The following is a 22041-nucleotide window of genomic DNA, read 5'->3' on the forward strand; positions in this document are numbered from 1 at the left end:
AGGTGCTATGGTCATAATCCTGGCTCAACTAATTTGTCGAGTCCTGCCGGGAGGGAGGGAAGAGCGTATGAAATCAGATAGCTGAACAGCACTAACCACTGGGGGGTGGGGGAGGCGCCCAGCCTGCAAATTCCTAGCGGCTGCCTGCAAGCTCACCCCCAGGGTCCCAGCTCCACCAGTCCTGCAAGGAGGTATGCTGCTCTTTATTCTGCAATAGGGACTGACAACTTCTGCAAAGCAGAACGAGTGTGAAGCAAGAGGCAGTGCGGAAAATAATGCCTCGCTAAATTTACCTTTCTTGGAGTCAGGCAGTAATGGACCCTTGTAGCTTTGGGGATTGGTAGGGATTTTGATGGTAAGTTGGGAGGGAAAATGTTTATCCAGGATATGTTCTGGTGGCAGACATCCCTGGAAGCAGGCTGTAGAGAAGACAAATCCTATTAAGCCAGCTGGGCGGGCTGAGAGCAGCTGGTCGGTCTGGAGGCTGAAATAGATAGAAAGGCTCAGAAAAATCTGCATTGCAGATACACCTCAGGGGAGACAGCTGAACTCTTAACATCTCCCCGAGCCAGCTTCTCTCCAGAGATCAGAGTGGCCTCAGGTGGTGTAATTGAGAACGTATATAATTTCCAGGCCTTTCTGAAGACCTTGGATGATTTAACATAATTTCATCTTTTGCCTTGCTGCTTTTCACCTGTTTGTTTGTTTACTTATCTATGGCAGTAGAGTGGGCAGGAAGGAGAAAAGTGGCATGATAAGCAAAACTGTATAGTACCTTCAACACTTCTCCTACAGGTCTTATCTTTTGTTAATGTTAAGTCTTGTCTTTATCAAACTTACATCCCTCAGCTTCCAAACAACATAAAGAAAGAGCCAAGCATCTGCCTTGTCAGTTGCGAAGAGGATGGAGAAGTGAAAACTTAGAAAGTCATAATAATCGCTACCAATTACTGGGCTTCCACTCTGTAAATTACCTTTGTTAACTCCTGCAAAGCATAATCAGGTTGGTATTGTCGCTCCTGTTTTATACAACTGAGGCTTGATAAATTCCCAGTTTCTCACAGCTGATGAGGGGCAGGGCCTGGCTTTGAACCCAAGGGTATCTAACTTCAAAGTCTGTACTTATTTCACTACATTGTAACAGCGTTTGTTACATGCCTTTAGTGTGCCAGACACTCTGCTTGCAAAAGGCATAATAGCCATAGCCTCCAGAAATGCCTACTGGGTTGGCATGAAGGCATTATAAGAAATAGCTTTTTAAATCGAGGCTATTATTATTTAAAAAAAAAAATTCTATAAGACTTTATATTTTCTAGAATGTGTTCCCTCCAAAATTTAGAATTCTGTTAACAAATAACAGTAATTAAAGTCTAGCATATGATTACAAGAAAAGGAAGTAGTGATAGAAAGGGGGAGGATGGAGGGGTGGAGCACTGAGGATTTTAAAGGCAATGGTAACATGGTACTACAATCTTAGATACATGTCATCATACATTCGCCAAACCCACTGAATGGACAACACCAAGAGTGCATCCTAAGGTAAGCTATGGACTTTGGGTGAATTACGATGGTAAGTGTTCATCTTTGGTGGGAAATGTACCATTCTGATGACTGATGCTGATCCTGGGAGAGGCTATGCATGTATGGGGGAAGCGGGTATATGGGAAATCTCTGTACTTCCAATTTTGTTGTAAACTTAAAACTGTTCTAAAGAAAAAAAATAAGGGGGTGGGAATAAAGTAAAAATCTAATTGAAAGGAGAGCACACATACATGGTTTTGATGATCCACAGGATGGATGGGATTTTGCTAAGTGGAACTTTGGAATAAATATCAGATATGCTTTTTAGGGAAAGAGAACAGAATAAAGGATCAGTCTGTTATTCAACATCAGTGTTTGAGCACCTACTGTCCCAGTCCCCTCACCAGGTTCTGGGATTCTGGTTAAGAATGAGGCACACAGTCATGGAGTTGCCGGTCTTGTGGAGGAAACATGCATACAACTGATAAGTACAAATGTAAGAAATACAGAGCACTTTGGGTGTGTGTAATGAGCAGACCTGTGAGGCCAGAGGCAGAGAGAAGGCTTGCCTGGGAAATCTCAGACCTAACCAATGAACAGGACTTAAATAAGTGGGAGTAAAGCAGGAGGGGAGAGGTGTAGAAAGAGTGTTCCAGGCAAAGAGAATAAAAATATGTGTAATAGCCCCCAGGTAACAAAGCCAGGATGGGTGGGGAGAGTCAGCCAGAGAGGACAGATTCCTGATGTAATTATGAATTCTATGGCTTTAAACACAGAAATGTCATGATGAGATTGTATTTTTAAAAGATGGGTCCAGTGACTATGTGTATAATGGATCAAGAGTTGACACAGGCAGCTATGACTGTGGTCAAGATCAGAGGGGATGGGAAACTAACGCTGTCCTTGGGGATACAGATGAACTGGATGGTTTAGAAAAATGTCTAGGAAGTAGAACTGATAGGACTTGGTAACTGATTGGACTAGTATATTTTAGGTCACTTTTTTTTTTTTTTTAAATGAGCTCTACAGCCAAAGTGGGGCTTAAACTCACAAACTTGAGATCAAGAGTGGCAGGCTCTAGTAACGGAGCCAGCTAGGCACCCCTTTAAGTAACAATTTCAGTATAAATGTTATTCATATAAAGAACAATGACACTTGCTAAAATGACATTCCAGAGCCTTTGAAAGTAACTATAAGTTGCAAAGTTGCTATACAAATGATGACTAGGGTAGGCTGTAAATCATGGAAGAATTCCAAATAACAGTGGCCTCAACAAAATGGAAATTCTTTACAAGGTTATATCATATTCAACATGACTGCAGAAGTTCAAGTCTGAATTCCCTTGTTCCAGCAGAAAGGAAGAAAGAGTGAAGAGGGCACTCCTTCCTTTTAGGCAGTTAATGTCAGTTTCACACACAACTTTAGTTCATATCTTATTGACTGAAAATTAGTCAAATAGGTTCTTCCTAGTTGGCAGGGAGGATGGAATTCTGGATCTTATTCTAAGTGTCCATGTGCCCATGAAACCTCCAAATAGCAAGGGTCCTACCATTATCGAGGAAGGAAATGTTAATCAACATTGGGGACAAAAATAATTAGTACAACTAACCATGGGCTAAGGCCTTAGCGATGAAGTAGGAAAAAATAACACTTATGAATTGTACTAGCCCTTTACAACAACAGAAAATTAAAATACACTGGAATGAACTCACTTTGAATTAGCATTCCACATTTTGTCTAAGTCACCAAGTACATTTTTTAACCTCAGTGGTAATCGAGATAGACTGGGTAAGTTAAACAGAGCTCCCCCAACGATAAATACGGCTTTCTACTGCTACAAAGCAGCCTCAGCTATGCCAGTATTTGAATGTAGTTGTTTATGGTTTCATTTCCTTTACTTTTAATAGTGGCCATAAAAAGCCAAACAAATGCATTTTATTCACATTCCTTTGGATGAAGGCTTGAATTTAAATTATGTTCCTGGATCCATTAACATTTAACTATGGCTGGTGCCTTATCCTCTACAGACACCCAACTTCAGAATGTAATAGCTGCATGCAGAAAATGAGAATTAATAACAGTCAGAGAGTGAATCATAACTGCATCACTCAGCATACATTCACATTGATTTATTTTGTTTTGTCTGTTTCATGTGTTCTGTTTGTTTCTAAGAATAAAGGCTATCAGTAAGATGCTGGGTTTAATAATAATTTAGGGAAAATACTCTTTTCATCAATTTTCCACAAATGGTTCCCAGTAGGTTAAAATCAAAGGCTGCTGGGACTCTTAACTTTCTTTCTACATTTAATTTTCTGTTATCATTTCTTCAATTTTTACAATTAAGCCCCTTTACTGTAATTCTCATTTTCTTTATTTTCCTTTTACTGGTGCTTCATATCTTGACTGACAGAATAAAAAACATTCAAGTAACTAAACCCATCTTAAATCAGTGATATTTCAGGAGCAGCTCGTTAGTAACACTAAATTATACTCATTAGTATCATAAATATTCACATTTGTAATTTTTGCAAGCAAAAGGGATCGATTGCACAACATTAAATCATATGTTCTTTTCCAAATTTAAAATTCAAATTTGTTTTAATTGAGCTATAGTACGTCAACCACATCCTTGGTCCGCTTTTGTCCTTGGTTTTCCATTAGGTGTAAAATGTATCCATGAACAACTGCTTATTTTATTATTGCTATTAACACATAATTTCTGGTTCTTTTCCATTGCACACTGAGTTTTATTCTAGTGTCAAGTTGGTATCACTTGCATTTCCTAATGCACAGGGAAAGGGTTTTCTTGTAACAATGGCTATTCTCTGCATTTGCATTATTGGTCACTCTGGACCTATGATGAAGTCTTTTATATATAAAGAGAGCTTACATTTATATTCTATGGTACAGCTTTCAACATGCATTCCTATGTTCCATCTCAATCCTTAAAACCATATATGATCTTTATTTTACAGAAAACAAAAGGCTCAGGAAAGGGAAGCAATTTTTCCAACTAGCTAGTAAATAGGAAAGATAGTACACTGGAATAATAAGTGTAAGAGGGTACAAACTTAAAGTGATGCTATAAAAATTCATAGTAAGGAATATCACATATGACTGGTAATGGAGGAGTTACCACACACACTTCTCCTTTCTCCTAATTATTAAAAATGTTGAAAAATAATGTAATTCTAACAAAAAATTTTGAAGCTATCCTAGAAGTCAGAATATAGAGGGAGAAAGAAATAAGAAACTGTGTAAGGAGGTCCCAAGTCAAAGGAGGTCCATTGCAAGGAATCCTGGAGAGACCCCAAGCTTAGAGTTTTCAAATACAGGGACCAAGGAGGCTGTGAGACTATCATAGTAATTCATTAAGAAATGTATTCAGGGGGCACCTGGGTGGCTCAGTCAGTTAAGCATCTGACTCTTGATTTCAGCTCAGGTCATGATCTCCGGGTCCTGGGATCCAGCCCGCATCTGCTCTGAGCTCACTGCAGTCTGCTTGAGATTCTCTCTCTCCCTCTCCCTCTGTCCCTTCCTCCTGCTCACATACATTCTCTCTAAAATAAATACATTGTAAAAGTCTTAAAAAATTAAAAAGAAACATATTCAGAACAATTGAGACCCTTTCTATTCTTCTTCCCCCTTACTACATTTTTAGTGACAGGAGAAGCTTTTGCCCCCAACAGTGAAAACAAAAACTAGGCTTTAATGAAAGAAAGTGTTTAGTTTGGGAACCAGGCCTAGTATAGATAAATCTATGCAGAACTGAAACAATCAGAGGGATCCTAACCTGCTCCCTTGCCGGTTGCAGCTCCGTGCTCCTTTTGGGACACCTGCTTCCTGACAGACTCTGCCCACTTACCCAGAACCTGCAGGCAGCTCATGGTTAGTGGAGGTGCAGATCTGCCTGATTGCAGAGGAAACATAAAGCAGCTACCTATCATCCTCAGCCTAGTTCTCCATACATAAAAATAACCCTCCAAATCCTCAAATCAAGACATTTGAGAAAAACCAGCAACACGAACAAGAAAAATATATTCTTTAAAAAATGACTCCTGAGGGGGCGCCTGGGTGACTTAGTGGGTTAAAACCTCTGCCTTCTGCTCAGGTCATGATCCCAGGGTCCTGGGATGGAGCCCTGCATCTGGCTTTCTGCTCAGCAGGGAGCCTGCTTCCCCACCCCCCCATCTCTCTGCCTACTTGTGATCTCTGTCAAATAAATAAAAAAAATCTTTAAAAAGAAAAATGACTCCTGAGGAAATAGAGATGATTCAAGGGACCAGGCAATTTACAATTATCCTTCTCAGAGAGGTTTGAAAGAATATTGCATACTTTAAAATGAACTTCCATCCAAAAATGAATTTTAGAAAAGTATTGATTAGAGGATAGAAAACATTCCTGAAAATTAATATATGATTTCTCAAATAAGTAGTTCACAAATTAATTAAAAATAGAATTGGCAGGGCTAGAGGCAAATAATAATTCAGCTGATAAGAGGAAAAACCTGAATGTAGAAAAAGTGAAAAAGGGATTTTAAAAATATGTCAAAAAGAGGCTAAAACAGACCAGTCCAGTAAGTCCGACATTTATCAATAGGAATCTCCTAAATATAGAACAGACGCAGGGATAACAAGAAAAAGAACGCAAAGGAAAGTTTCTCTGAGTTAAAAAGATATAATTTCAAACGGTCACTTCCAAATGACTCCTGGCAGAAGGGGCAGATTGTCCCTGGTTAAGAATCACTGGTACAGGGTAAAACGCTGTGGCCAGATAGGGGCCAGATAGGCCTGGGCTTTTCTCTGATCTCCACTAATAATAACCTCTTTATCTTTGGGAAATATATTTAGCTTCATTAAACCTCTTCTGTGAAGAGGAGATTAAAAAAAAAAAACCCACTCTATAGAATTCTTCTTTTTCTTCCCCCCCACCCACTTCTTCTTCTGAAAATGTATGTACTTAGCACATGACATGGACTAAATAAATAAGGGTTATTTATACTTTAATGATAAATGTAGTAATGGTGATGAGGAAGAGGAGGAGAAAAATACATGGAGTGGAGAGTGTGTGCCAAGGGTAGTCAGGGATAAGGAGAGGTCAGGGTAGGCCTTGGGTGCTTGGGTGAGGGGTGTGGTTATGCTCTAGATCAGCCCTCTCCAATGAAAATCCAAGCATAATGGACGTAGACTGTAATAGGTAATGTTTCTATAAAAATAATGCGGCTATGGAGCACCTGAAGTTTGGTTCGTATGCCTAAGGAGGTGTGATTTCAATTGTTTTCATTACAGTTAATTTAGATTTAAACAGCTGTATGTGGCTAGCTGCCTCCATATTTATTGGCCAGCGCAACTCGAGAGAGCAAACAAGAGCCAAAGAAGAGTTTGTATTAACTGTTTGTCTAGGAGATTAACGGTGTGATGGTGTTCGGGGCAGGAAGACAAGATAAAAGCATTTCAGCAACCCTGGCAGCTATAATGAGAGCCTGGATGAAGATGATGGAAAGGAGAGTTTGGGGAGGAGCTAGGTCACTGCAATGACAATGTCCTCAGTGGACCTATGCCAATTGCTGTCTGCCTGGAGACACCTAATCTCAGCCCTAACTCTACTCAGTGGCTTCCAAGGTTATAATTTTCTTTACATAAATTTTTTTTAAAGATTTTATTTATTTATTTGACAGACAGAGATCACAAGTAGGCAGAGAGGCAGGCAGAGAGAGGAGGAAGCAGCCTCCATGCTGAGCAGAGAGCCCGATGCGGGGCTCGATCCCAGGGCCCTGAGATGATGGCCTGAGCCAAAGGCAGAGGCTTAACCCACTGAGCCACCCAGGCGCCCCTTCTTTACATATGTTACCCTTCCTTTTGTATAGCTGAGATCAGAACTGGGATCTATAGCTGCCAGCTTATTCTTTTTTTTTTTTTTTTCAGCTTATTCTTTATAAGCTCTTATAATTATCCTAAAAATAGGCAAATCAAAGATGCTCCATAGATATGATTTTCTGAAGCTGTAATCATTTTCTTTGTGATCCTGGATTCTTGCTGTGTTATCTATCACTTGCTTAAAATGCTGTGAAACTTAAAACAGTGGATTCTTCTTAATCTATCTCTCTGTCAACTGCTTTTTAAATCATTAAGGTTACATTTTCTGTGATATATTTTCTGTGAAAAGTATAAAGCCATTTTAAGAACAACTGCTATTTTTACTAGTATTTTCTGAGCTCCATGCCACACTGATTCAGGACTCCAAAGGCAAGAGTCTTTTGGGAGAGCCGAGCAATAGCACAGGCCAGGGCTACCCTGGAATGTGTTCTTTATTTCAGCAACCAACTCAGTGCATTATTAAAATATTCCATATTTGGGACAATACACTCATTTACCCGCTTTGGCTGCATATTAGTAGAAAGTTAAAGCTTTAGAGTCAGAACAAGGATATGAGCCAAAGATTTACCGTTTCCTAGTAGAGGGACTTGGGTAGGTCATTTGCATTCTTCAAACTTCAGTTTTCTCATCTGTAATAAATATAACAACAAGATCTGCCATTCCCATTCCAGAGAGTGCTGTGAGCTTTGGGAGGTCTTACGCTTTATATGACTTAAAAAGTGGAACAGAAATTATTTTTTTCTTAAAGTCTAAATGCTACTTCTTCATTGATTGGATTATTTCAGTCATTTTATAAACCAAAGTTGATATCTTAGACTTTTGTGAGCATAAGATACAACTAAAAATGCATGCACACAATAAACTAGATATTACATTTATTACTTCCCTGTGACCTATAGAACTATCCACCATCTTTTAGAGGAAATGTATAGCAGTCTGACCAGTCATTTGGCTCACTCAGGACGATGAGTTCTTGTATCGTTTTAAAATTGTTTCATTGTTGGATGTCATATTTCCTCCACTACCAATATAATCTTAAAAGTCAATCATTTTAGGGATTTCGGTAGTATTTCAGTGTAGTTATTTGTTTTTAAGATTCGACAAAATCACAGATTCACCTGCAGTTATGCTCAGAATCATGCTAATTAGCTACTCTTAGGCACTGAGAGAATCCTTAATGCCTATGTGTTGTATCTTATTCTGTATATCCTATTGGTAAATTTCACCAGGAGAAAAATCCTACAATGAGCAAGAAGATACTTTTAAAGAACACAAAATAGAAACATTCACATTGGAAATAAAACGTAAGATTTTCCTGAAAAGAAACATCATCCCTTAAGTTCCTATTCATTGTAAAGAAATATATTTTGGTTGTAAGTGTTAAATAGAGTAGCTTTGTTTTAACAATTGCCAGATGTGGATCAATGAACATCCGGCAGCTTTAAATAGTCATAATCCAAAGTCATTAACACTAGGAGAGAATCTGATGGAAGGTTAATTCGAACCATCTGAGGCAGACCCAAATGGAATCCACAAAAAAAAGGGAATTGATTCAAACTTTTTTTTTTTGAGAGAAAAGGAGAATATTTTAGGAAGACCAGAGGTTATCCTGTGCTACTCTGGGACTCTAAACTATTGAATAAATGTCAAAAAAAGCATAGGCATGGTATTTGAATTCTGGCTGTTGTACCAATTCCAGTTTGACTAGGCAAAGACCAGTGCTGTCCACTTAAGAAAGGCTACAGTTACACACACACACACACACACACACACACACACACCCTTGTACAACACTCATTTTCTTAGCTTCAATGTGGCCCATGCATCAAGGGCATTTCTAAGCAGACAGCATAGTGAATGCAAAGACGCCCGTGACCCGACTTCTTTCCTCAAGTGACTTCCTAAATGTTCTCCTTGAGGAAATATCATTATCAATTTAAGTTGACTTCTGGTCATATGAAAACTAGTATTTCACTGGAATTTTAAATTCAAAGTTTGTCATGACACTGCTCACATTTACTTGGCTGTTTACATAAACACCAAATGACAAAATTACGGTGACAAAGACCACAGATCTGGTCATGGGCATGGCTTCTATCTAGATAGAAGCAGCCCTTTAAACAAAGGAGACATGCTAATAAGTGTGAGAACATCGCAAATGTTTGATGTGCAGTTAAGGTGTTTCCCTGATGGATGTGTATGCCATATTTATTTGATTGCTTACTTTCTTAGATATTCTACAGCTGCAAGATGTGATGTGGGACGACTCAAACAGGTAGATGCTTGTAAGTTCTTGCATCTACAGAGGACTAAGAGCCTCGTGGTGGAGACAGAAAAATAACATCCCTCCAGTCTGTCAAGGCTTCTTGTGAACCCTGAGCCCCTTTGAAAGCTCTAATCGTCTGCAAACACACACATTCTTTCCTCAGAGGAATGCAGGTTGCTGCCACCAACCAAAACATTCCACCAAAGAGAAATGATTTTGTTGGGAAAAAATGTATTCCTTAAATCAGAGACTATCATCAATACTCAGGAGTCCCCTGTGGCTTGAAGTAGAGTCCCCCCAGGCTTGTATGAGGAGGTGGGTGGCAGGATGAGATGTAGACACCCAGAAGCTTTGTCACTAAGCACAGTGGGACAGAAGGGATGTCAAGTGTCGGGGGAGGGGGGGCAGAGAACATAGCAGGCTGGCACTGTGCTGAACACCCAGGCAGAGAGGAGGTTAGAAGTTCAAAGAAATCACGAAGCAGGGAAACAGAGCTGCAGTTAAGAAACCAGCAGAGTGTTATATGGAAACACACCCCCAAATCTGAGCCACGAGAATTCACTACGGCATAAGAAACATGGAGCATAGGCAGAAAGCTTGAAATGCCAGTAGCTCATTAGGGCTTGTTTAATGGATCTTTCATAAAACAACTGGCTGGAATTGAAAAAGGACGGAAAGAAAGAGACAATTCTCTCTCAGCATCAAAGAGGCGCGAAATCATGCAGTGTCGCCGCATGGAAAGAAGGGTTTCCATTTGACTTGTTCATAACGACTGCTCCAATCCTTTCTGATTTTTCTTGCCTCCTAACGTCTTGCTGATGAAGGCACGGCACACCGTCTAGCAGTATCAACATCACCTAGGAGATGGTTAAAATGGAGGCTCTCAGGCCCCTTCCTCACACCGAATGATTCTGAATCTGCATTTTAATGGGATCCCCAGTAGATTCATCTCTGTCTTAAAGTCTGAGGAGTTGATCTCCCAGGGTCTGCTTTTTACCACATTATTATCCATTCTCTGCACAGCTGCCTGAGTAATCTCTTAATTTTATTTGTTCACCCACAGAAATAAAGTCCCATTAGGGCAGGAAAAGGGCATGGACTTGGTGTTCAATAAATGGTCACTGAATGAATAAGTAGATTTTCCCTAGTCTGAGATGAAGTCCAGATGGTAAGTAACCCCCCTACCCCCCACCTGCCCATACATTTTCTTTACCACTAGGAAACTCTCACTCTCTTTCCTCTTAACTTTTGTCTATAGGGAAGATGTATTTTGTTTGCTAAGCCTAAATCCTCGTCTGCATTGTCTCCTTTCATTCAGAAACTTCTCTATAATATTGTTCTTCTTCAGTTTACATACCCAACACCCCCTCTCTATATGCGTCCTCCCTTCAGGTTAGGACTTCCCAGGTTACTAACAGTAAAGTCCTACTGCGTGGCACCGAATCCTAGACCTCTGAAATGTGTTTTCCTATTGCTTTTGTATTCTTATTGATTCATTTACTTCTTAAGAATTTGCTTCTGTCGCCACAGTTGGACTGGTTCCAAGTCAGACCCAATGCAAAACTTAGCCCTGAAACTTGGGGAACTGTCTCAGTCTCTGTCCCTCTGTTGAAGTGGAGATAACAGAACGTACAGAGTCATCATAATAATTAAAATCCCTGTCCCAGAGGCTGGCACATAGCAGGTGCTAACGTCATCCTAGATTCCCTTGGTTGGAGGAAAGGTGAGGCTAATTTTTAAACCATCAAATTGGGGTGCCTGGGTGGCTCAGTCAGTAAAGCGGTGCCTTCACCTCAAGTCAAGATCCCAGGGACCTGGGATGGAGCCCCGCAGCAGGCTCCCTGCTCAGCGGAGAGCCTGCTTCTCCTTCTCCTTCTGCCTGCTGTTCTGCCTACTTGCGTGCTCTCTCTCTCTGTCAAATAAATAAATAAACTCTTTAAAAACATTTTAAAAAAAGGAACCATCAAATTCTATTTGACAATATAAAATACAGTGATTCTGTTGTTAGGAAATAGCCCTTGGAAATCATGTGAAATATTGCGTGAGAGTAAAATATTCCATCCCATTACAGCATGAAGATGATATTAAAAAATTGGGAAGCAAGAGGAAAGAAACACACCCAACGTCTTCATAAAAGAATATTACACAAGTGGAAAAATATTTTGAGATGTTTAAGATACTCTGAGTGGAACAAAAAAGGCAGAATTCAAATTGTATTGTTTTGATCCCAGCTATGTAAATTTAAATGCAATAGATGGACGGAAGGAAGCTAAACAGGTAGAGTGTTAACCATAGTCTCTAGCTTGTTTAATTATGGATGGCGATTATTTCCTTCCTTTACACTCTTCCAAATTTGACAGATTTTGCAAAATGTGGATTTATTGTTTTTATAACAGAAAACACCACTGAAGTTAATAATATTTTGAGCAGTCTTTTATTCTCATTCTTCAACTTCTCTGCAGAATTTGAATTGTAGCCTTATTTTCTATTACTTCACCTATCCTCTTTGTTCTTTGCTTAAAAAAAAAAAATAGTTCTTCCTTTAACTTTGTCAATTCCTGTCCCTTATTCTACATCTTAAATGTGGGTCTTGTCAAAAGTGTTCTCTCTTGGCCCTCTTCTCTTCTCTTGTGATCATGGCATTCACGTCCTCTCTCCCTAGATTCTCTTCTTAGTGTTAGCCCAGGGTGATCTGCCAGCTACCAGACCAGTCCGCCTCCAGGGCCAGCCTAGCATCGCCTAAACCCGCCCCTTGACTTTTTATTCCCTTCCTCATTCGGTCAGCACTTATTGGCTGTCCACTATGTACTAGGCAGTCTGCAAGAGACTAGGGTGAAGACAAATTAAAGAGAGCCTCTTTCTTCAAGCAGCTTTTAGCCACCTTTCTCCCCTCGTTGTTCCAGTTATCAAATTGAAACATTAGAGTCAGCGCTGAGTCCTGTTTTTTATTCCTCCGACCAATCGGTTGCTATATTCTGCTTATGATTTTGAGCTCAGAAACATCTTTCATTTTCATGACCCCTTCTTTTATGCCCACTGCCAACACCCTCTTTGAGCCTTTATTATTTCCTGGAATATCCAATTAGAGCTTCCAAAGTGATATCTGCTTCAACATACTCTCACCCATAATTCCATCTCACACAGTGCTATAAAGTAAGTCATCTGAAAATACAGTTTAGGTCAGAGTGGTCTGCTATTCAAAATACACCCTGTAGTTTCTCATCAAATGCTGAACAATTTCAAGTTAGCATTTAAGGTCCCCTTTCTCATGTATTGGGTTGAACTGAATGAATTCTTATTTTGTAGTTCAAAAAGTATAGAATACTAGTCATTTCATAGGATATGACTGAATACTATTTCCATCCTTACCTTCCAAGAACCCCCCTTCTTCTGGCCTGCGCTCTAGAATATAAACGAGGTCAGTCTATACTTTCCAAGCATGTTCACTTTCTTTGGCCTCTTTGCTAATGCTGGTTCTTCCTGGAGCTCGTCCACGCATTATCTCTCCCTTAAATACTTCTTTTCATCTCTAACCTCCTCCTCAAAAGACCCATCCTCCATGAAATATTTCCTGTTGAGTCTCTTCTCAATTGTTAGTAATCCTGGTCTGCAATGAAGTCCTTTAAGAAATTATTCGTGTGTCTCTTATGGTACCAATGTGCCTTAAGGCTACTTCTTTGTTTTGTTCTGCTGCACCCAACTGAGCTCCCAAAGTGTTCTGTTCTATATACGCCTTTGCAAGTAGAGCATCTTAATACCCATTTGTGTCATTGTTAGTGCCCTCAGCTATGTTTGTGGCTCGGTTAGTTGTATTTAAGTTTGAATGTGGTATCTGCACACTACACAGTATGCACATGGCATACTGTTCCCTGCTAGTTTCTTTTTTTTTGGTCATTTGAAACTTCTGCTATTATTTCAATTTTAAAAAAAAGTTGCAAAATATGACATCGATTTATGCTATTTAGTACTTGAATTCTCTGGCTAATTTTCTTATATAGATTATGCAGTTTCATAATACATCTTCATCATAATGACACAGGAGCACTTTATGAATTAATTTATTTTAAAACTTCGTAATTCATCTCTGATATTCCTCCTTAAAGAATAAAGTTCTTTAAAAAAATAAAATCCTTCAGTTTAAATATAAAATACAAAATACATATTAAAAATATAAAATATATCAGAGTTTGAATATTATGTTACGCATTTGCGGATATATTTACTCCTAACTTAAAAGTGTATAAAAACAAGTATCTGCAGGCATACTGTTTTTGCCTTATTTCAGTATATACCATGTGCATAAATAAAATATTAAAGCAATGGCTATGAGCCAAAAAAAATCTACTAGGAAAAGAATGTAATATGTTGTGGTTAATATTGAAGGACTTTGGACTAGACTTGTGTCGATTGCCCAGTTGGAATCTCCATTCACTCATCTATAAAATGGAGACCATACCCACCTCCCAGGATTGTAGAGAGATTTAAATGAGATAACATATGTTAAGGGCTTAGGATATTATCTAGTACATAGTTAATAATAAGAAAAATTATAGTTGTATTAATAAAAATAAATGGATTCTCTAAAAAAATGCATTCTCTAAAACTATTATGACTCTAGAACTTTCCTTATACATTATTAAATGATGTCATACTCGTCCATAATGAGCAACAAAGCATTTAAGAAGACTATGACATCATTTCTAGTATCTCAGAAAGAGAGAGAGGGAGGGAGAGAGAGAGAGAGAAAGACGGAGAGAGAGAGAAGGCCTCCTCCCCTCTGCTGCAGCAAAATCTTGGCTGAAGATATGAAAAGCAATAAACAATGTCAAGCCTGGGAGTAGTATTTATTTTGCATCCATAAAGCAAAACTCATGCTGCAGTTTGGCTTCTTTCCCTTGCTGATGAAAGTGAGAAGGGACACTTCAAAAATCCTTTCCATCTTAACTTAAAACTGAAAAAACCTTTTCTGTATAGCTTGGAGAAATTTTCACACACAGTTCGCCTGATTTTCTACCTGGTATTAATTATCTAATGAATTATTATTATTTGAAGACATATAATGAATATTTGGGGTAGCTAGAGGAAAAAAAGTACCAAATATCTGTTTTACAGTGTGCAATCTCATGAAAAATAAGAACAAAAAAGTAATGGGGGAAAATGATGATGAATCATTTACCCATCAAATAATTAAGCAAATATTTGTTGAACTCCTACTGTGTCCAGATACTACTTTATGTGCTGAAGATATGAGTGAAAAATCAGTGAAATAATTAACCAATGTCAAAACGAGTTTGATTAGCAAAAACTGTGATACAGATCCCTGACTCACTCACAGTCCAAAAGTCAAATTCAATTCTGATTTGATGCCATAATACTCTATTTCAATAAATTATGTTTTATTACACAAAATCTGTCAACACATCCCTAGATAAATTTAAAATGAGCCTCGAAAATTTAGGTGAGACTTTTGGTGAGGTAATATGCCACTTCTCCAGTACCCAGATGAATCCCAACAGAGCTGATTAGTTCCTATTAACAAAACATTGAATACATTTTTTTAGTGGTTAAATAATAACATCATCGTTTTCCAATTCATGTAAATATCCCAATATTCTAAATTAATACAATGAGTTGCTAAATGAGCCTGAGGATTAGAAAACAGCTTCTCACATAAAATATATACTGTGTGGATTCTGTTAGATGGGAAAATACCAAATAGATTTTTTTTCACCAAATATGAAATGTATTCACCTACTCTGAGTGGAAACTACAGGAGAGGATAGTCCCAAGTGTTTTACAGTATCCAGGAGGAATAGTAAGTCCTGTCTGGGGATTTTAGACCTGATTCCACTGAGTAATTTCTAAGGGAAAAAAATGCAATATATTTCAACTATCTCTGAGACTAGTCTATTCGATTTTGTTCAATATCTGAAATAAAAGCAGTTTCCCTTTTCAGAGCACACTGATTTATTTTAATGAATTCCTTCTCTTGTGCAAAAATATTATGTGGTACTGCCTACACTCTGGAAGGGTGGTGACAGTGGCATCTGCCCCTTCCCTCTCTCCCACAATAACTACCAACAGCAGCAAGGCTCTTAGGAAGTGCCTGTGGAATGAATAAATTAAGGTTCTCATAATTACACACTGCAGAGAGAATTAAACAAGGACAATGCATTCGTCTCCTTCAACTGCTACAAATATTCACACGCACAGGTGCACACTCACAGACTTCTGGTATTTCAGGATCAGTTGTTGAACATTAACTATTTCCAAAGTACACTTAAAAAAAAAAAAAAACTAACCACACTGCATAAAATATTTTGGGCTAGTACGCTTGAAAGGAAATGCTATGTGAATGCCAAAGAAAGATTTAGAAGATGCTATTGATCTCCTCAGCGAGGCAGAAAATGTCTTCCATTTTTTTAAGGCAAATTACAAACACAGCTTTTATTGACATGAGAATATGTTGAAAACAAAGATAATCTTAAAGAATTAAACAAAAGGTAATACCCATAACTGCCATCTCTAATCAATACACATCCTGATAATGAATTTGAAAATTAATATTTTTCATGTAAGGCAGAAGGCCCAGGATCAACGGATTCAACTGCTCCCACGACAAGAGGAAGGATTACTTTCTTATGCCAATAAAGCATATATAAAATCAGTTTTTTAATAACTAACAACCTCAGCCTTTAAATATGGTGCTAAAGACTAAAGCATCCATGAAGAAGTTACAATATTTTATTCACAAAACCCAACAATACTGAGTCATTCCTAGGCTCTCATCTCTAGCGCTCCTTCTACCTGGGAAGGGCAAGCCATCTCATTTACCCACTTAAAAACATCTCTTATTAGAAAGATTCCCTCAGATAAAATCACGACTTAAGTATATTTCTGTTAAATTTAAATGACTGAATTTTCATTGAGATAGAGGATTTTGGACATTTTTTTTTTTTAGCTGCTACAATAATAAAAATCCGAAAATAAGCAAGACATAGCGATGTTTGTTCACAACTTGCAACCCAGGCAAAAGATATAATTCCTTAGACATCTTATAATCAAAACAGCCTTGGATAATGGCATTCTCTGCATGGGAAATCATACATGCTCTAGACAATGACCAACGTAGGCTTAAGGATCAAAGACCAACCATAGAGAGATTAATTTAAATAAAAACACTCCAAATCCTCCCTGATTTCCCCTCATTTAAACATCCAAACAAAACATGTGGTACCTTTTAATTTTCTGAATGAGTAGCTCCCAGTCAATGTTTCTTCGGTGAGAAACAAGGTGAAGAATCTACCGAAACAAAACAAAAGAAAAAAAAATACATATACAGATTGGTTAACTAAATATTGGAAATCGTAACTCACCAGTAAGCAAATGCATTCTTTATCATCCCAATAACAAATCTATGCCTTGAGATCTGTAGTACAAATAACACAGCACTTGAATTTTCAGGACGCTCGGTAATGAATTCTAAAGCCTTTTACTTTGAGATCACATAAAGCAAATCCTCTGAAAAATGGATTAAAAATAAAACAAAATAAAATTTTAAAAACGCCGAAACATTACCAGTGCCTAGGCAGCGATACCACCCAAGTCTAGCCTCTGAGGATTGCTGCAGAATCCTTCTCCCCGAGCATTATCTCCACGGGCTGGGTCTAGCTCTCTAGCTCCAGACAGACGCAGTCTGCAAGCCACCAGCTCCTCTCTGTGTGTGTCGGGGAAAGGGAAGCTGCAAATTAGAAAAAGTCCCCGCAGTGGTGAAAAGGAAAATAAGGCGAGTGGGAGAGGGAGAGAGAGCTCACTAGCCTCAGAATTTTCGAGAATGATGACAAGCCACCCAGTTCCGCCATCATTCACTGACAATAAGATGCAGCCCTGGCTTATGATTTAGCGGTTTACCATAGGGGCTTCTGGTACCAAATGCCTGACAGGCATTTTAATTGCCTCCATCCAAGTGTGTCCCCAGGAGTCGAGTCTATAAGCCTATGAATGTCATCATCTGGTCTCCTTTGTGTTAATGCCAGACACACACACACACACACACACACACACATGCACAGTGCTTAAATAGAGAGTTTCCCTGCATAATATAGGATTACAAATAAATCTGACTGCACAAACTGGACATGATAAACGATAGTTTATGAGAATATTTATTATCTACATTAATGACATCACAGATCGTCTGACGTTTGGTCACTGGCTGCTCATGATGATATTTTAAAAACTGAATATCCAAGATTGTTTGTTTACTTATTATTTACTTATATTCCAAAATAACTGTGCCCAATAGAAAAATGCATATATTTATTTGTATTTTCTTAGGGAAAATTCAATCCCCTTGTAACTGTGATAATTACACACTTGGCAATGTTTCCCTTATAAGGGAGAATGCAGCAAAAAACAAAGAGGATTAGGAAACCAGGGTTGATGTGTGATTTCTGGGGACAATCTATTTTATTATGTTTACAGACAGATGCAAAAGGAGGTAGCAACGAGTTTGGGTACTGGGAAGCCTTACAATCCCTGAGGGCCAAGGCAGGGAATTGAATCTAGCAAAATCAGTACTCCCTTTATGTTAGCAACTGAAATTAACAGTTGAATATCCCTGTTTCACAGTGCCCCTTCTGTAGGGAGGTTAAATGTGGAATAATTCCCTGAATTTATTGCTCAGACAGAAGGGCTGGGGAAAATGTTAATAAATAAATTAATTTTTACAGCATTGTTAGCTTCTTGCATCAGTGAATGGAGCAAAATTCAGTGTATGTATACCAAAAGGGCCTGGTGTGAAGAAGGTTGCTGGGAGGGAGCATCACCATGGTTACCGGAAACAGAAAGTACTGAGAAAAATAAGGTGATGATAGAGAAAAGGGAAGGAGACTCCAGTGGAGGATATGTACGGTGATATGCTTCCTTTTTTGCCTTTTGGAAAGAACTGTGTCTATCAGTTTTACACTCTATTTTGATCGCATTAAGATGAATTTACATTCTCCATTAGCCGCCTTTCTTCTCCACTTTTTGATCACGAGCTAATTTTGCTTTTATAAATATTCAAATTACGGTTCTTTTGTAGGAGATGGTTCCTACTTCTCCTTGCCTCTGTCCATATCCCGGATTCAGGGACATCACTCAGCCGAGTCCACATCCTTTGTGCCAAAGGTGAGAAAGCTCAGGCCCAGGGAATCTGGCCAAGGTCACCAAGCGGGCTGGAGATCCAGCAGACACACCACCCCGTTTCCTGACTTAGGTGCCCTGCTTTTACCAAGTGATTTTCTTTCTGTGCTCCTCCTGCTCTGTGTGCAAGCAAAAACGATTCCAAAACCATCCTTTGTCTTTGATTTTTGTGAGCCTTCCTTTATTTGTTAAAGCAGGGACCTTCATCTTTAAAATACGTTCCAATAATTCGGAGACTAGCCTTGCTTAACAGCTGTGCTACGCTGCATCAGGACCCTGAAGAATCTGGGGTAATTATGTCACCGCTCTTCTGTCATTCCCAGCTGGGCAATCAGACGAATGGAGCATGATGGCCCTTTTGTGATCCTATCTTGTTGAGCCTGAACTTCAGACACTAGGTACTCTATCATCCCTGGCACCATTCTTTCTGGAAGCAGGAAATCGGGCAGTCAAACTGAGCTGTGCTCTCCAGGGTCCTCCTAGTTAATAGACAGCGTGAAGTTTCATGAGGTTACCCAAAATAATGAAACTGGAAAACTGGGAGACCCGGTTAAAAAACAAAAAACAAAACAAAACCAAACCAAAACCAAAAACTCAAAAACCACCACTGGGGGGCGCAATATTTGTGAAACTCTTTCTGAGTCAGCAAAATTTGTGATTAGGATTTTGACCTTGATGCACTGTGTTTATTTCCTTCATTAAGTGTACTTTCAATATTCAGTAGTTATGACTCATTGCTTTTAGGTTAACTCATCCATAGGTAGGATCAGATTGAATTTTCTGATGTCTAAAATACAGTTGCTGCCACCACTACTGTTCTCTGCTCCCAGGATGTGAACTATCAAATAAGGAAATCACATTAGGGGCGCCTGAGTGGCTCTGTGGGTTAAAGCCTCCGCCTTCGGCTCCGGTCATGATCCCAGGGTCCTGGAATCGGCCTCTCTGCTCAACAGAGACTGCTTCCCCCACCCCCGCCCCCGCTTTCCCCCACCCCCCACCGCCTGCCTCTCTGCCTACTTGTGATCTCTGTCAAATAAATAAATAAAATCTTTTTAAAATTAAAAAAAAAAAGAAATCACATTTAAAAATATGATTACCCTAGTAAAATTACAAGAGATTTCAGATTTCAGGTAATCTTACATATCGGTTAGGATTCTTCTCTTCCAAAAAGCATTCTTTAAATGCGATCTCTCTGTTAAATGTCTATTTTTCTTCAGTGATTTGAACAATAAAGTTATTTTTTAAAACAAAACACTGATAACATGTTGTTCATTTTTGAACACAAAAAATCATGCACAAGTGATGTCATTTCTTGAAAGATAAATCATATTTTGTCAGAATCCCCTAAAGCACACATAATGGTCTTAGTCTAAAAAATAGCACAGCTTTAAAAATATTTAATATTTTTCAGGAGTCCTTATTTGAGAATACCTGCTTTGTCATTAAGAATGAGTTGGTAAATTCTTTTTCTTTTTTTCTTTTCATTTGTAGGTGGAAGGAACTATTACTTTAACATGTCCATTGTATAATAAGTACTATATAATTTTTCCCTTTAATTACATTCTAAGAATATAAAATGGCAGATAATTGAGAGCCCTTCATGAATTTTTATACTTTTTATATTTACGCTTATGAGCCTAAATTGTACTTCTTTCCTTATCCTTTCTCTCTTTCACAATATTCTAGACCTTGGCTTAGTACCATTCGTCAGTTCATCTAACCTATTTTGATGACACACATACATATATTTCAAACACTTGATACGTTTTAGGTGTGGGAAAAAAACAAAACAAAACAAAACATTTCCTTCTACAGGACCTTTAATTATAGTGGAAGGGCCATAGAAGTAAAGAGGAATCTAAGCTGACACTTCTTTCTCTTACTTGATGACACACTATGTCTCTGTCCCTGTGTTACAATCTGCTGCATCTTGGAGTCTGATCTTTAAGAATCTAATTTAACTATATCCCCAACGTCAATTAGTTTAGGCCCATGGCTCTTCTGGAAGACCCTTAGTGTTACTCCCTAAATATCCTGGCCTGTGTATTTGTGTGTCACTCTTGAAGTTCTTTAGGAAGGAATAATGGAGGTATTATTTCTTCCTTACCTCCTTGAAGCCTTTGACCATAGAATCATCTTCCTAGCTAAGACCTTCCTGACTCCCATCATGAAAACGGCAACATGTCCCTCCCACCACCCTTCATCCCTGCTCCTCCTTTCCCTTTCCACAGCACTGACCACTTTCCATCACACCACATACTTGTATTTATTATGTTTACTATTTATTACCTGCCTCCCTCTGCTAGGTCCGTGAGGGAAATCATCTTTACACGTTTGGGATGCTGGTGTATCCAAAGCACCCCCAAACAGTGGCTGGGAACATAATAGTATTCAAAATATTTTTTTAAATGAGCAAATGTGAAAATCACATTAGTGGATGAATTAAAGCATTTAAGCACAAGACAAGTCTTTGTGTTTCATATTGATTTCCTTGTTCTATATATTCAGTCTTCCTTATTTATAAATATTGTATTTTCTTTGTATTTTAAATCACATTTTCCCATGGAATCAGTATTTTTTTTTGTTGTTTCCATTAAAGGATATATATTTATTTAAAATAGGGACTTGTCTCCTGCTGTCTTTGAATTCTGCAAAGTACCCAGCACAGGACTATCAGCTCTTAAATGCTGAGAAAGAGCTTATTTGATAAATAATACTTGTATTGGCATTAAATATGTTAACTTTTAATCTTAAGATCACTTAAATAAAATAAGAATAGTTAATAAATCAATATTGTCTTGTGGTCAAACTGCTTAGAAGTAGCTTTTTATTTAATTTTAAAAAGTTAAAGATTTTATTTTTAAGTAAACTCTACACCCACCATGGGTCTTGAACTCACAACCCCAAGATCGAGATTCACATGCTCTACCGACTAAGCCAGCCAAGGCATCCCTGAAGTGGCTTTTTATAAATTGACTATAATTACTTTGCAGTTAAAAAATTAATAATAGAAACAATAATTAAATACAATAGAAATAATAATTACAGTTTTACCTTATATTCTTAAATTTGTCATTTTAAATATAAGCAGTTATCTATTTTATAAATTATTATGCCATCCAAATTCACTGCACACTGTTTTGCCTTATTTACCACAGATGATATCTTTTCTTTCAACAAATTTTGTTCCCT

General features: G+C 38.3%; 1 protein-coding gene across 2 annotated transcripts in view; it reads right to left on the reverse strand.

The window, feature by feature from the left end:
- Positions 1–22041, reverse strand: part of MAP2 (microtubule associated protein 2) — a 217612-nt gene that overhangs the window by 127087 nt on the left and 68484 nt on the right. For both annotated transcript variants that reach the window (XM_080798085.1, XM_080798084.1), the window contains exon 2: positions 16901–16965. The gene's annotated coding sequence lies outside the window, so the exon portion shown is untranslated. The remainder of the gene's footprint in view (positions 1–16900; positions 16966–22041) is intronic.

This window comes from Martes martes, assembly GCF_963455335.1.
Source record: "Martes martes genome assembly, chromosome: 3".
NCBI lineage: Eukaryota > Metazoa > Chordata > Mammalia > Carnivora > Mustelidae > Martes > Martes martes.